This window comes from Eptatretus burgeri, chromosome 8 (genome assembly GCF_056783735.1).
Source record: "Eptatretus burgeri isolate ZD-2024b chromosome 8, Ebu_testis_v1, whole genome shotgun sequence".
NCBI classification, from domain to species: domain Eukaryota; kingdom Metazoa; phylum Chordata; class Myxini; order Myxiniformes; family Myxinidae; genus Eptatretus; species Eptatretus burgeri.
In genome coordinates this window covers 76,204,940-76,221,076 of record NC_140968.1, presented here as the reverse complement: position 1 = coordinate 76,221,076, position 16,137 = coordinate 76,204,940, and the positions used below count along the sequence as shown (strand labels likewise).

Here is a 16,137-nt window from a genome sequence, read left to right as displayed (position 1 = left end):
AGATCGTCCGTCAGCAGAGAGCCCTGAAGGAGATCTGCTGACACTCCAAACCCAGAACCGGAAGTCAATTTAACTTGGTGTGTGATTTTGAATGTGATTGGTTACACTTGAACTTATTACCTCCACCACCAAAGGCAGAAGGAGGTTATGTTTTCACCCCAGGTGTCTGTTTGTCTGCAGGATATCTCAAAAACTTGTGGACGGATTCGGATGAAATTTTGTGGGCTAGTTGGGTGTGTGGCATGGACGAACTGATTAGATTTTGGTGAAGATTTGGATCCGGATTCAGCTACTAGAATTTTTAAGTTGATTCTTCATCATTGAGAGATAGGGCGAAAAACGATATGTAGCACGATATCTCAAAACGTTGTCGACGGATTCGGCCGAAACTTGGAGGACATGTTCGGTCTGTGAAAAGGACGAAGTGATGAGATTGTGGTGAAGATCCGAATCCATATCTGGATTCGAGATTTCTTTCATTTTTAAAGTAATTCTTCACCATTGAGAGATGGGGTAAAAACGATACATGGCCTGATATTTCAAGAATTTATTGGTACTGATATGTTCTATTGGATCAGGCATTGCACAGCAGAGTTATGCGCTCTACCGAGTGTCATTCTAGTTTACAATTACAATTCTAACGGGGGTGTACACTTATCCAACCAAGACATTCTAGTTTTGTATTTTTAATTTCATTTTCTGAAATTTGTATAATTTGTTTTTCACTTGGAAGTTCTGGGTTACGATGTGTAAATAAAGCTGGAAAAAGTCAGATTTAATGCAACTTAATTCCAACCTTTGAGGCAACAAAAGGTGAAAATTTTGAAAGGGGGTGTAAACTTTCTATAGGCACCGACCGTATTTCCAAAAGGAATCGAATTTTAAAAGGAAAACCAAACTCGCACTTCAGTTTCTTTTTTAGAATTACAAATCGATAGCAATAATAATAAATTTCACACCAAATTATTTGAGAAACGAGATGCTTTTCCATTCCACATTGTACGCATGCCTTTCTTAGACAGCAACATCCCGAAGAAGCTATTTTATATTACAGTTGCAAGTGAAAGAATTGGGACAGTGAGAGCAACAAAACATGCACTGAACTTATCAATCATTTAAAACAGCTCGTCAAACATTTTCTAATACAGCACTGAACTTATCAATGGAATAACCCAACTAGTCAGACATATACGAAAAGGGAGCTACAAATTAGCATATTAAACTAGAAAGTAGAATTTGATGCAAATGCATCGAGTGATATGCCTCCGCCCACTTTAGATGTCAACCCGCTGTTACGTTTGATCTCAATTAAAAGTCACATGAAAAATTAAAGGGTGAGAGAGAGAGAGAGAGAGAGAGAGAGAGAGAGAGAGAGAGAGAGAGAGAGAGAGAGAGAGAGAGAGAGAGAGAGAGAGAGAGAGAGAGAGAGAGAGAGAGAGAGATATAAGCAGAGAGATAAGCAGAGAGAGAGAGAGAGAGAGAGAGAGAGAGAGAGAGAGAGAGAGAATAGATAAGACAGATAAAATGGGTGATAGATAAGTAGAAGAGAGACAACATCAGGTGATTCTAACTCAAGTTATGGTCTGCAAATTGATTTTCAAAGGACACAGAGCCTTTGACCTTTGACCTGTTCAATTAAAATTGAATCAGTCCATCTTACTATTATAGTGCATAAGTATATCAAGTATGATTGAAATCTCTTGTGTGGTTCGCAAGTTATTGCAGTAACACAGATTTTCAATGAAATGGCAATAGACCTTCGGTCTTTGACGTTTTAAACCCAAAATTTAATCAGTTCATTTTTGTACTACAGTATAGTCCATAGTTATACCAAGTTTGGTCAAAATCCCTTTAGCGGTTCACAAGTTATCACGGCAATGAAAATCTGTTACTTTCAGCAAATGATCGCATGACCTTTGACCCTATGAATCCAAAATCGAATCAGTTCATCTTTGCATCATCCTACACTTTTGGACCAAGTTTGGTAAAAATTGATAACGAATTCTGTGACTTTCAGCTAAAGGTCACATGACCTTTGGCCTTTGACCCCAAAATTGTAAAAACTTTTATTTATTGTCATAAAATGAAACCAAATAGAATTCGTGAAATCCAATCTAAATTGTAAAACCATTGTTAATGAAACATTGAGATTTAAAAAAAAACATTTTCAGTGGTTGCATGGGGACGGAATGCAGCACAAATAAATTACTTTAAAATGACAGTTTCAGTATTTGAATAACAGTTTGATTCAGTGGTAAGTGGAGTGGACATGCTGCGTAGTGGACATGTTATATTGAAGGTAAGATGTGCAAGATTTAATGTATCATCAGATTATGGAATGTGTGAGGAGAAATACATTAAGTCCTCTTGTGATAATTATTTGAATATTGACATTTGCTGGGTTGACTTACTGTCTGAAAGCAACTGAGGTTGTGGAACCACTGATGTATGTAATCTACTGATGTGGATCCGTGACCGAGGTTGTGGATCCACTGTTTGGAGAGGTTCTGGGCTGAAAGGATCGAAACCTCGAGGAAAAACTGTGCCCAGCTGATGATCAGTGCTGTCAGGAAACCATTCAATTGCTTACAGGTTAAGGTTCTTTCTTTAGCATTTAGATAAATAAACTATTTTGAGGTTTTCAGTTCAAATAAAGTTAAATATAGGCTGTTGTGAAATGAACATCATTTACAGCAATCCTTTAAATTAAAATATTATGTCTTAGGATTGCTTGTTATTTCCATTTGCAGGTTTCAGGAGGTGGAATGGAGTCCTCCCAGGACTTCGTTGAGGGATCACGGTTCAAGGACCAAGCTGTTCGACTTTTGTTATTCTCGGAGTTTTGTTCCAAGGGCTCTTTTCAGGATCATCACCGAACCCCAGACTGCCTCCAGTTGTTGTTCATTTGTGGTAATAATAATATTACTCGTTTGTGGTAATACTTTAAATCTCAGTGAGTTTCTTCTTTATTATTCCTGTTGCTCTAATTATGACTGGTGCAATTTTGACGCTCTTCGTGTTCCAAAATCTCTTGATCTCATTTTTGAGGTCCTGGTATATTGTCATTTTCTTGATTTCCGCATTGTTTAAGCTAAAATCGCTGGGTACTGATGTCTCAATCAGCAATGCTGTCTTTTCCTTTTGGTTCCTGAGAACAATGTCTGGTCGGAAGGCTTTATTTTCTATGTTCACGCTCGATGAAATCATCAGGTCGTACATGAGCATGACGTCCTCATTTTCACTGATTGCCCTTGGTTCATATTTCCATGAGTTTTCTGGAACTGGGAGGTTGAATATTTTTTGAGATATGCCAAAGAATCACTTTGCATACTTTGTTGTGCTGTTGTGGGAAAGTTGTTCTGATAATAGTTTTTTGCATCCAGAAAGCAGGTGACTAGTTTCTGTTTTTGTCTTGCAAAATCTACACTTGTCCATCTGTCTCAGTCCCACCATCTTTATAAAACCATTGGTATAATGTCTTTGATATTGGGCATTTATAATCCGGGCGTAGTGGCGTGCGCCTGTAATCTGGCTACTAGGAGGCTTGGGTTGGAGGATCGCTTGAGGACGGGAACTCTGCACTGGGTCGTGCTATGAGAGGGTGTAGGGCAGCCTGGAATCGTGGCGAAACCCAATCCTTATCCCTGTGTTGTAAGAGGTGACCAGGGTTGTGTCAGGAAGGGCATCTGGCGTAAAACCTATGCCAAATCAGTATGTGGATCATAACGGATGATCCACTGTGGCGACCCCTAACGGGAGCAGCCGAAAGACGAACAACATATTGGGCATTTATAATTATTCATTCTCCATCCCAGTTGAGCTGACCTCTTGTTAGCCATTCCAATGAGCCTTATTTTTCAATCCCAACTCAGTCCAATTCTTTTTTGTATTTTCCTGCTCTTTTGTCGTTCTCCCAGTTGTTGTATCCATCCATCCAATGGGACCATACTCTGTGCAGAGCGTTGGTGCTGCTGAAGCAGTCTCCTTGGCTGTTGGGCACAATCCTGGACAGGTCGCCACTCCGACACAGGATACCAGCAAGCTGGTACTCATTTTGCCGACCTCAGGAGGATGACAGTCTGAGTCAACCCCACCTGGTATTGATTGAACACCCAAGCAGGATTTGAACTCAGGACCCTAGGATTCCAAGCCCACCACTCCAGCCATTAAACCAACACCAGGCATATGTTGGTGTATACTTGTTGATATTTATTTTTATATATTTATTTTGACTTTTTTGCAATTGTTGGGGATGTATATGTTGCTGTTTCATTTTCCTGTTCGAAATCTTCTATTCGCACCTATTTTTGGAAATTCCTTGCAAGGTCAATTCGGGATACTTTTTCAGGTTTGTTGTGTTCATGTTTGTTTACAAATTGAATCCGATAATCTGTTGAGCATTTCACAAACTCGGCTGGTCCTACACTCGTCGCTCTGTGCACCTGGTTGAGTTCTATCAGGCCGCTCCCTCCCTCTGGTCTCAGCAGGTACATTCTCGGGATGCACTGGTTTTTGTATAACATTTGTGGATGGTTAGGAGTCTTCTTGGTTTGATGTCCAACTTATTGATTTCTGATCGGGGCCAGTTTGTTATTCCACAACTGTATTGGAACACTAGTACTGCGAGTTGGTTTATAGCTTTGATTGTGTTTCTTGGGGAGAGGTACGTTTTCAGGATCTGCTTCGTTCTACCTCTGGAGGTATTCTTTGGCGATTGGTTTGTGCATTTGTTTGCGATATATTTGGTGGCCATCTTAAACTCCGAGGTATTTATTATGTTTCGGTTTCTAACTGCTGTGTTGTTGTTTGAAGGTCAAGTTTTATGTTGTCTCTTTCTTTGGTTTACCTTCTACAAATGTGCACTTAGTGCACTTATCTCGTCCAAATTCGATTTGAATGTCCTTGGAGAATCGTTTTGCAGGTTTTAGCTGTTATGGAAAATTTGGGTCATTCGGTATATAGAGGTTTAAATCATCCATGTGAAGTAAGCGTGTCACCTTTTTCCGATTCCTTTGGGTGTCTCTATTGGTCGTTCGAGTGGATCAGTGTCCTTGTTTGTTGATGAGTTTACTCAGTGGGTCCAGAGCCAGACAAAACAAGAGGAGGAAAGACTGTCTCACTGGAAAATCCCACTCCATACCTTCACATCTGGTATTTCAATGTTTCCTTCTGAGTGCGGTAACATCAATGTGGTATTCCAGAGCTCCATTGCTTTCACAATCAGTTTGATTATTTGAGGATTGATTTTGTTTGAATTATCTGAATGCATTTTATTATCCACAAATTTGGGACCCTGTCAAAAGTTTCCTCATAGTAGGTGTGCGTGTGTGCATGTGCATGCATGCGCGTGCACCTCCCGGAATTGACCCAATTATTTAAAAATGAATCGACTCTCCTTACTGCCACTCCTTTCTCTGACAAACTACGTAATAAATTCACACACCAACTATTTTATGAATATGAAAACTGCTCATCTTAGTTATAGCTCACTTTTACAACCAATTTTTCATAATCATGTCAGAAAGAAGTATGTTGGTGTTCAAAAAGTTGTACTAATTAAATACTCAGAGTGTATGTAGTGTTAGGGAAATATATTATTTTCATGACAGTACAGTATATCAACTAATAAGAAAAATATTACATTTTGGTTTACTTTCCATGCTTGCCAAGTGTGGGTTGGTGAGAGTGGGCAGATATGGGAATAACCCACAACAACCTGTGGAGGTGAAAACATAAAATGTTTCAAACCTTTCCACCAAAAAGATTGCATGCAGCTTTTATGAATTCCTCCAAAACAATGTGAACTATTTTCATCCGATTGATTAGAAAGGGCACTCGGTAGAGCGCATACCTCCACCACATAATTCCTGATCCACGAGAACATATCAGGCCCAATACATTTTTGAAATATCATGTTATATATTGTTTTTAGGCATATTTCTCAATGGTGATTAATCACATTAAAAATTAAATAATTCTCGTATCCAGATCCGGATTCGGATCTTCACCAAAATCGAAGCAATTCGTCGTGGTTACACACCCAACCTGCCCGCCAAGTTTCATCCGAATCCGCCAACAACTTTTTGAGAGATCATGCTAAATATTAGTTTAGCCCTATCTCTCAATGGTGAATAATCAGTTAAAAGATTATCAGATCCGGATCCGAATTCAGATCTTCACAAAAATTGAAACAATTCTTCCTTGTCACACACCAAACGCGTCCACTAAGTTTCGTCTGAATCCGTCTTCAACTTTTTTAGATATTGTGCTAGAAATCATTTTTGGTCCAATCTCTCAAGTGTAGAATCACTTTAAAAATCCCAGTAGTCGGATCCGGATCTGGATCTTCACCAAAATCTCCATGTCATATCACACACCTAACCTGCCCACCAAGTTTCATCCAGATCTGTCCACAACTTTTTGAGATACCCTGCAAACAAACAGACAGACAAACAAACAAACACAAGAAGACATCATGTAGCGCACGATAGTTGCAAGATCCATAAAACAAATTTGACCTCAAAAATAATTGGTGGTTGATTTAAATGACCAAATTTGCAACTCCTCTTCAAATTTCAAGTCAATTAGATGAAAATTGACAATTTTACAAATGCGGCCTATGTTGACATTTTGGCCTATGTTGACCTCAAAAATAATTGGCGGTTCAATTCAGTGACCTGCTATGCAAATCCTCTTCAATTTTCAAGTCAATAGGATGAAAATTGAGAATTTTATAAATACCACCTTAGTCGTTGACCTTTGGCATATGTTGACCTTTTGGTCGATGTTGACCTCAAAAATAATTGGCTACTTGAATTCAGTGACCTGAAATATAATTCCTCTTAAAATTTCAAGTCAGTCGGATGAAAATTGAGGATTTTAGAAACCTCAGTTAAGTTTTTGACCTTTGGTCTGTGTTGACCGTTTGACCTCAAAAACAATAGGCTTCTCGCTTATGACAAACTAGACCATGTGGTGAGGTTTCGTGAAGATCAGTTTGGAATTGTGACCTGTAGGCGATTGACAGCCAAACAGACAGACAGACAAGCCGTTTGGCGGCGATGGATCGCCGAGCATGGAAACTATAAGATATAGAGCAAAATGGATATCATATAGCGGAGAGGGAATCACCTTAAGATTATGCATATCAAATCTCATCCAGTTCCATCTACTGATAACTACTCGGTATCCATTTGAATGAAAAGTACCAAAAATGCGGTTTGAAATCAGAAATCCCCAAAGTTCGAGGGGGTGCTGTGGGTGAACAAAGATCTAAATCGAAAATCCGGCTCGATCATTTGTGCACAATGTATTCCAGACGATTAGTGTGAACTTTCATGACCATCCGACCATAACCCTAGGAGGAATAGCATTTGGCGCGAAGGCACCTCCAGCTCTCACATATTATCGATTTTTGCACTAATTGACCTTTGACCCCTGACCTAATACGAAATCGGTCAATATGTCCTGAGGCAAAGTTGTAGTACTCATTGAGTACCATGAACCTGCAAAGTTTCATTCGTATCGATGCACTCACCTGGTCGCTAGGGGGCCTTCAATTTTTGCCAATTTTCGCGCATACCGTAATAATTGTAGGGGGTAGCTGTGGGTAAAGTATTCCATATATCACAAAAACCGGAATATATTTGATAGAGCATCACCTGTAGATCATTCGTGCCAAATTTCATAACCCTACGTGGGATAACGGCTTTCAGAATTGATTTCGCGTGAACGGTACCGATTTTGAAGGTTTTTTGGTTGTTGCTAACAAATTTTCCCCCATAATTATAAAACAAAATATTTTTGGAAAAATACGAGTTCTCATCAATTTCTATATCAGCGCATTATTGTTACATATAAGGAGATGTGAATGATGAAAGAGAGGCAGTGAAGTTAAAGAAGATTCACAAATTTCTCTTTTCCATAATTACCTCCGGCACCTGAGATGAAGGAGGTTATGTTTTCACCCCTCTCTATCTGTTTGTCTGTCTGTTTGTTACTTGTAAAATCAAAGATTTTTCTATATATTGGTCAGTCGATTTTGTTACTTGGCGAAATCTTCGATTTTGTCAAGTATGTTGGTCTGTTCCGTTTGTTGGTTTGCTTGTTTGTCCGGTCGTTTACAGCCCAAACGGCTGGACCAGCCGTTCTTAAATTTTTACACCTGATAGGCAATCCACCTGAGACGGTCCGCGTCCAAACCCCGTCTTAATCGGACTAAACGTGACGTCACACAGCGTGAAAACACATTTTTGGACATACAGTAACTCAGTGACCGGAAGTCGTAGCGACTTCCTGTTGACGCCAAAACAAACTTCAATGGAATATCTAAATGTTCTAAAATGCATGTTAGTACAAATTATGGACAGTTTTCGCAAGCGTATGACGTCAAAGTTTTTAGCTGTTGGCGTGATTTAAAAATAATTATATTCGTTCTACAGGTCACAATTCTTAACCGATTTGGATGAAATTTTAACAGCTGATAGAAAGCCACAGTGCAAAAAAGATATGTGACTTTTGGTGATGTTCAAGATCAGGATCTGGATTCTGCATCACTTTATATTATCGCCCATTATAAACCAATGGGTAATTTTGTGAGTTACACATGGCTATTTCTCAAACAGTTTTGCACTTATATTGAAACTTATACTGTCTATTTATGCATGTAATATTTACATGTGTACAAAGTTTGATCGAAATTGACCAGGGGTCAAGGTCAGGGTCACCCAAAACATGACAAACACACATATAAAATACATATTTTTGTTTTACAACATATTTCAAACCGATTACGGGATCGTAAAGCTGGTTGAAAAGCAATGTTCCTAGGTATTTTCAAATATTTTCTACGATCAGAATGAAGGCAACCAGCACCGATGACAAGTTGTTGAATGTCACATGGTGGCTTTAAATGAGTTGTGAAAATTTTCAATCTGCTGCCGTTACCATGACAACGCGCGCCTGATAATTGTCATTTGTGACGTCGCGTCATTTTATTAGTGTACGAACAAATAAACACCACACATTCCATGACATTACAGCTTGGACCACGACACGGAACGGTCAACTAATTCGCCAAGTGTCGTGCTAAGCATGATTTTTCATTATTCTGTCTGTCTGTTTGTCTGTATCTGTCTGTGACCTACAGGTCAGGATTTTAAACCGATCTTTACGAAACTTCACCACATGGTAGAGTTTGTCAGAAGGAAGACGCCTGTTGTTTATGAGGTCAAAAGGTCAAAAGGTAAAAAGCTTAACATTCGCCAAAGGTCAACAACTAAGTTGGTATTTCTAAAATCCTCAATTTTTATCCGATTGACTTGAAATTGGAAGAGGGTTTATATTTCAAGTCACTGAATTAAACCAGTCAATTATTTTTGAGGTCAACATCGACCAAAGGGTCAACATAGTTCTTAGGTCAACATAGGTGGTATTTATAAAATCCTCAATTTTCATCCGATTGACCAGAAATTTGAAGAGGATTTACAATCCAGGTCACTGAATTCATCCACCAATTATTTTGGAGGTCCACATTGGCCAAGAGGTCAACATAGGCCGAATTTCTAAAACTGTCAATTTTCATCTGATTGACTTGAAATTTGAAGAGGATTTGCATATTTGGTCACTGAATTCAACCACCAATTATTTTTGAGGTCAAATTTGTTTGAAGGATTTTGCAAGTATCATGTTCTGTACGACATCATCTTCTTGTTTGTTTGTCAGTGTGCAGAATATCTCAAAAAGTTGTGGACGGATCCAGATGAATTTTTGTGTGACAAGGCCGAACTGATTACATTTGGTGAATATCTGGATCCGGATCTGACTACTATAATTTTTTTAAGTGATTCTTCACCATTGAGAGATCGGGTCAAAAACGAGAAATAGCATAATATCTCAAAAAGTTGTGGACGGATTCACACGAAACTTAGTGGACATCTTCGATGTGTGACAAGGAAGAAGTGGTTCAATTTTGGTGAAAATCCGAATCCGGATCTGGGTCCGATAATTTTTAAAGTAATTCTTCACCATTGAGAGATAAGGCTAAACCAAGATATTGCAAGATATCTCAAAAAGTTGTGGAGGAATTCAGATGAAACTTGGTGGACAGGTTGGGTGTGTGACGGGAACAAATTTATTTGATTTTGGTGAAGATCCAAATCCGGATCCAGATACAAAACATTTAATTTATAAAGTGATTCTTCACCATTGAGAGATTGGATAAAAAAACGATATGTACGGCATGATATTCCAAAAATGTATTGGGCCCGATATGTTCTCGTGGATCAGGCATTACGTGGTGGAGGAATGTGGTCTACCGAGTGCCCTTCTAGTTATTATTGCAATGTTTCACCACTCTTTAACCCTCTTTCTTCCCCCCTCCCCGTGCACGGCTCCTCTTCCCACTATTTCTTTCTCTCACACTCTCTCCTCTGTTGCCACCCACCCGTGGAGCTGCGGCAGCCGCATTGATCGAAGGTTGGGTGATAGGATGGAGGCTGGGCGCCGCGATCCCACAGACTCCGTGCAGTCCCGCCGCGGCCAGCCACGCACAGCCACGCACAGCCCTGCTTCTTACGGCGGGGAGAAAGTTTAGGTGCCTTTTTACAATGCTCTTACCTATGCTACATGCTAATAAATAATGAGCAATTTGAGGTTAAGTAAGAAAATGGAAAGTGAGATGTCAACTTTAACTCTCTAGAAGGGTGAGCTCTGACTCCTCACTTTTTTGTTGTATCAATTTGTTATTATTGTCCCATGATGAGTCGGCATGATATATTGTAAGCAACTGTAGAAGTTAAAGTGCAGCTCCTCTCCTGTTAAGTAACTAATACACGGTGGGGGGGGGGGGGAACCCCACATCTGAACCCTTGGATTTATGTAGGCCTGTAGGGAACACAAGTTTGAATCCCAAACACCAAATATGTTTTTCAATTGTCTACTGAAGTCCTGGTCTTTGATGAGTCTTCGATGGCCACAATTATTCCCACCTTGTTGGGTTGGCTTGGGACGGTTTTTGGCCAATGTCTTTCAGGAACTGGCTGGCCCCGGCTGGCATTTCACTAAGTAGGTAAGTAGAGCAGGAATTTGGAATTTGTTCCAGGGTGACGACGATAGCTTGCCTACTCTTCGCAAAGTACACCGTGGGATGTTCAATGTCTACAAACTAATGTTGGCAGACGACATGCCCAGTTTAACGTCTATCCTTGGGATGGCACACACATTGATGCTTCACCCTGCCTACGAAGCACCAAGATGACAATTTATAACAGAACCGAGATTCGAACCCAAGCTGCAGAGGTGAGTGTGCACACCTCCAGGCCATCCTGCCAGTCCTTGTAATCCATGTTAAAGTGCAATGTCTACCAATGTCCTCGTCCTGAGATTGATTTGTGTAGAAGCTCTTACATGAGCCTGCGATCAATGTAAAAATAAGATATTTAAAGCAATACATTAATGGTATCGGCACAAATAATAAAAGTGTGCAAAACAAGAGACATCATGATCACAAACTAACGATCTAAATTGCATACCACGTGACCAACATCTACGTGAAACTTTCACGTACATAGGAAATCCCAATCACGTGCACTGTATTTCCATGTGTGGTGGACAGCCAGTCACAGAAACTACCCAAATGTCATATTATCTCGGTTTGCTGTTTGTGCAGGTCTCGTGCTGCAAGGACCCAATTATGCAGGATCCCATCTTTCAAGAAAGTCAGGATACATGAACTCATGCTGCAGCATGAAGCCATGTCATTATGTCATGATTCCTAAACCGACGTATGATTTATGCCAGCTGGATAACAGGACGCAAAAGTTTCTCAAATGTTTTGCAAATATCTCGGACCTTCTCGCAATAGATTTTGTGATAAACTTGCTGCCATCCAGCTGAGGTTTCTTGCCTTACCTGGGGTCTCAAAAGAGGTCCTGTTTGTATATATGCGAGAAATAAGCAATAAAAAACAGGATGGTTGGTATAAGCACGTTTAAAGTATTAAAGGAATATTAAACAACGTAATAATAAAGCAAAGTATCGTGCTCTGTCCAGTAGTGAAGTGAAATGCTAGTCATTTTCATGTTCATCTCTGTAGTGCAGCCGATGGAGAGATCTTATGCAAGTTTAGCATTTGGACCGAGCACGCGTGCATTCTTGAGGCATCACCATGACATCAATGTGGGAGCCCCGGCCATGCGGTCAGACCGGCGCCCCTCCATAGTCCTCTCCGTCTGAAAGACTCGTTTCAGCCGCTGGGGCGCCTCTGTCAAGCAGATAACGCGCCTGTTGCTTCCGCAGCTCGCCTCTTTGTCCGGCGCACAAGCGCATCACACGGAACGCGGAGCAGAAAGGATGCAGACTTTCTGTTGACCGTTAACTGCACCCCTTTATGGGCCGCCAGGGCGACCTGGAGGTGCGCACACTCACCTCTCGGCTGTCTAGCTTGGGTTTGAATCTCAGTCCAGCCCACCCGAATGTGCCTTGTAATAATAGTAGCTACAGAAAAATGTGCGAGTGGAGAAATCAAGTCTAGGACATTCACGTCAAACTAAAACACGATGTTTGTGGATGTCCTCAGCCAGAATTATTTGATTTTTTTGATATGGGTTCTTTTTGAGGGTGGTGGAGTACCATCTGAAATGTGAATCCTATCCAGGTTCCTCCTGATGACTTCATGTTTGCTCTTTTTCTTGTTTGGGTTCCTTTTGATTTCTCCAATGCAGGACTGCACCTATTTGGTCTTCCATTTGATTTGAATTGAATTTATTTTGATCCCATTCTAAATTCAATGAAATAGTGAGTAATAATAAAAAGAAGTCATGGGTCGGGGTCAGGGTCAGGATCAAAGCAGGGTTGCATCAAAGTGGGACATCTTGGTAACTGGTCATCACTGCCAGCAGTTATAAATTGGCAGTTCTAATTCTGTCTCTTTTGAATTACGGAATACACCGATGCACACGCACACACCAAACAAAATACAACACACAAAAGCAGTCTCGGCGAGGGTCTGCGATCTCTGATTGCTCTTTTTCTTGTTAGGTATTGTTTTTAGTCCTGGCAGGATGTCAGTCACCCTCCACACTGACAAAGCCCGTTATGATGGGTATCGGTTTAGTCACCAACAACCCAAATATTTATCAGGATTGAAAGACATATTCCAAGTGTTTGACCAGCTGGTGATTTTGTCAAAGTCTGAAGAGAGGGAAAAGGCTGCTGAATACCCATCTCCCCCTTCCTCATGTCGTGGGGTGCTCGGGTTGACAACAATTAAGCAGTCATGGTGCCAGGTATTAGTTAAAGGGATTATATTCAGCAATTTTAGACCAAACAAATGAGTGGAAAAAGAACCCTGAGGTCAACCTCCAAAAAGTTATTGCATTCACAGCGTCGTCAATCAGTGATGGGGGATGAATAACCACTGCCTCAGCCTCCAGCAGATAATCGCTATAAGTGCACAATCTACCCAACGCTGATGTCCCAGTAAGCGTGGGAAGCACCGTCCTTGTTAGGCCCAGAGCAGGCCGGACCCAGCAACTTCCTGCAACTCGTATCTGATGCTTACTCGTTGCAGTCACCGCCCCTCAGCCTTCTTCCCACGTCCAACTGGTCCAGTCCTCCAAGGGTAACTCTCGAGAGTGGCTGATTGATCCACCAGAGTACCCTTCACACACTCTCTACCAGGCAGACCTCGTCCGGACTCTCACCAACTAACCCCCTCATTTTTTCCGCTCCCGCATCTTCTCCTTCCATCTTCCTCCAGGCAGTGAAGTCATCTCCCCCTTCTTTTCACAAGCTTCCAGCAAAATCTCTCGGCAAACATTTCCTATTTTCAGTGTTAACAAATCCGAAGTTATTACCATCGCATAATGTTTTATTTAATTTCACATTCCTTAAATAAAATGCCTTGTTATCCCCCGCCAACCAACGAAGTTGGCGGGGGATATAGAAATGGGTTCCGTCCGTCCTTTCGGCCATCCGTACGTCCGTCACATTTCGTTTCCGGAGCTTAACTACAAATCCCTTCAAGATATATTTACGAAATTTGGTACACATATCAAGCAAGTGGTGAACTGGTGCCTTTTGATATTTAGAGATTTCCCCCAAAAACATTTCTGTCACTTTCCATTTAAACAAGTTGGGTATTAAGAAATAATTGAGGTTAACCTTTGTTTCCAGAGCATAGTTGCAAAACTATAAACTATTTCTTTATGAAATTTGGTACACACATCAAGAATAAATTGAACTGGTGCCTTTTGCTACTTGTTAACATTTCAATGCGAACTACTTCTCTGTTGAACTGAAAGGGTAAAAGGAACACACAAGACTAAATTTCGCTTTCCAACACGAACCTTTTTGAGAGGTTTCTTTCTTATTCAGGCACTGGAGACAAAAGTAGTTCCTAATGAAAGCTCATGGATGATACATGAGCCCTTTTATCCTCTCAAAACTCTTCCCATTTGACGTCATGACATGTAGCCATTAAAGGATACCAAGCTATCATTATTTAAACCAACTCACAAATAACCCTTCCTATAATGGACAGGTTAATTCACCCACTTCGACAACCGTACTTTATTGCGAATTGTACTACCGGCTCCCACCAGGTGGCGCTAAACAATGCACATTCGCAGAGAGAGAATTGCGTCTTTCCCTCACCCTCAACCCCCCGGCTATGATTTTGCTTTGGTTTTTTTTAACCGCCAAAAACCTACCCCAAGTGCAACCGACAGTTTTCAACTCTTTCCATCCAGCAGTTCAGGAATGCATAGAACTCAAACAAACAAACAAACATACAACAGACACTTCTCAAATTATATACAACGAGAAATATCTGCTCCCTATGGAACAGCAACTTTAAGTTAGAGGTGGCCATCCCAACTTACCGGGCGTAGTGGCGTGCGCCTGTAATCCGACTACTCGGAGGCTTGGGTTGGAGGATCGCTTGAGGATGGGAGCTCTGCGCTGGGCTGTGCTATGAGAGGGTGTAGGGCAGCCCGGAATCATGGCGAAACCCAATCCTTATCCCTGTGTCGTAAGAGGCGACCAGGGTTGCGTCAGGAAGGGCATCCGGTGTAAAACCTATGCCAAATCAGTATGCGGATCATAACGGATGATCCGCTGTGGCGACTCCTAACGGGAGCAGCCGAAAGAAGATGTGTGTGTGTGTGTGTGTGTGTGTGTGTGGCCATCCCAACTTAGTAGAAAAAAAATACAACCACCAGGTTTCAACACATTTCTTCCTGCAAACAAACAAACAAACACGAATGTTTCAATGTATTCCCCCCACATCTATGATGATAACAGTTTTCATTGTACATATTTTAGAATGATTGACCTTTTTTTTTGAGAATTGGCATTTTTTTATTTTAGAGAATTGGCATATTTCAGAATGATTTGTCTAACTTCTGAGAATTTGATTTATTTTTCGCGATAACGTCCAGTTTTCAAGTTCTTCTGTCCAGGGATGCAGGAATGCATTCGCAGGTGTGATAATTATTCACCCACTTCTTATAATAATTCCCCATATATACTATTTATACAATACTGTACTGTAAACCGTTGGGACTTGTAATACATTCTCTCACAGGGAGCAGTGTGACGATACATATTTACTGAAAGATTTTGCATCATTTTCCCCCATAATTATGATTTATTTATTTGTTTTTAACGCCCAAAAACACTCCCAGGCACACAAGTAAAACTACCAACTTTCAACTTAATCCGTCCAGCGGTTTAGGTGCACTTCTATATTCTAATCTGGCAATTGGAGGTTAAAATATTTCAAACTGAATATTGTAGGTTCAAAATTGGATTGTTCAAATCTCAATCCCACTGGCTTTACAATGGCATTGTTGGCACCTGACACTACTGGTGGCATTGTGACACCATAACAATAGTTTATTGGTTAATGAACTGAAATATGCATTGTGGGCACATTTCTGTAATCCTTGCTAATTCCCCATGTATAATATGAAATTTTAAATAATCGTGTACATGAAAGAGTGGGAAAAGGGAGATTAGCCTGCTTTAGGCAACACCATAAAACCCCACCAAAAAGTAAGTCATTTCAAAAAACGTAGAACAACAACCGCACAGATCTGTACAAGCTAAAAGTACAATTGAAGTCCACCAAACCAC

At 40.7% G+C, this 16,137-nt stretch overlaps 1 long non-coding RNA gene across 1 annotated transcript; it reads left to right on the top strand.

Moving 5' to 3' along the window:
• The first annotated feature begins 2,661 nt into the window (after nucleotides 1-2,661).
• Nucleotides 2,662-11,963, top strand: LOC147022085 (uncharacterized). Its single transcript, XR_015060625.1, has 3 exons — nucleotides 2,662-2,910; nucleotides 10,453-10,594; nucleotides 11,669-11,963. It is a non-coding gene; the product is annotated as an uncharacterized LOC147022085 (long non-coding RNA).
• The last annotated feature ends 4,174 nt before the right edge of the window (nucleotides 11,964-16,137 follow it).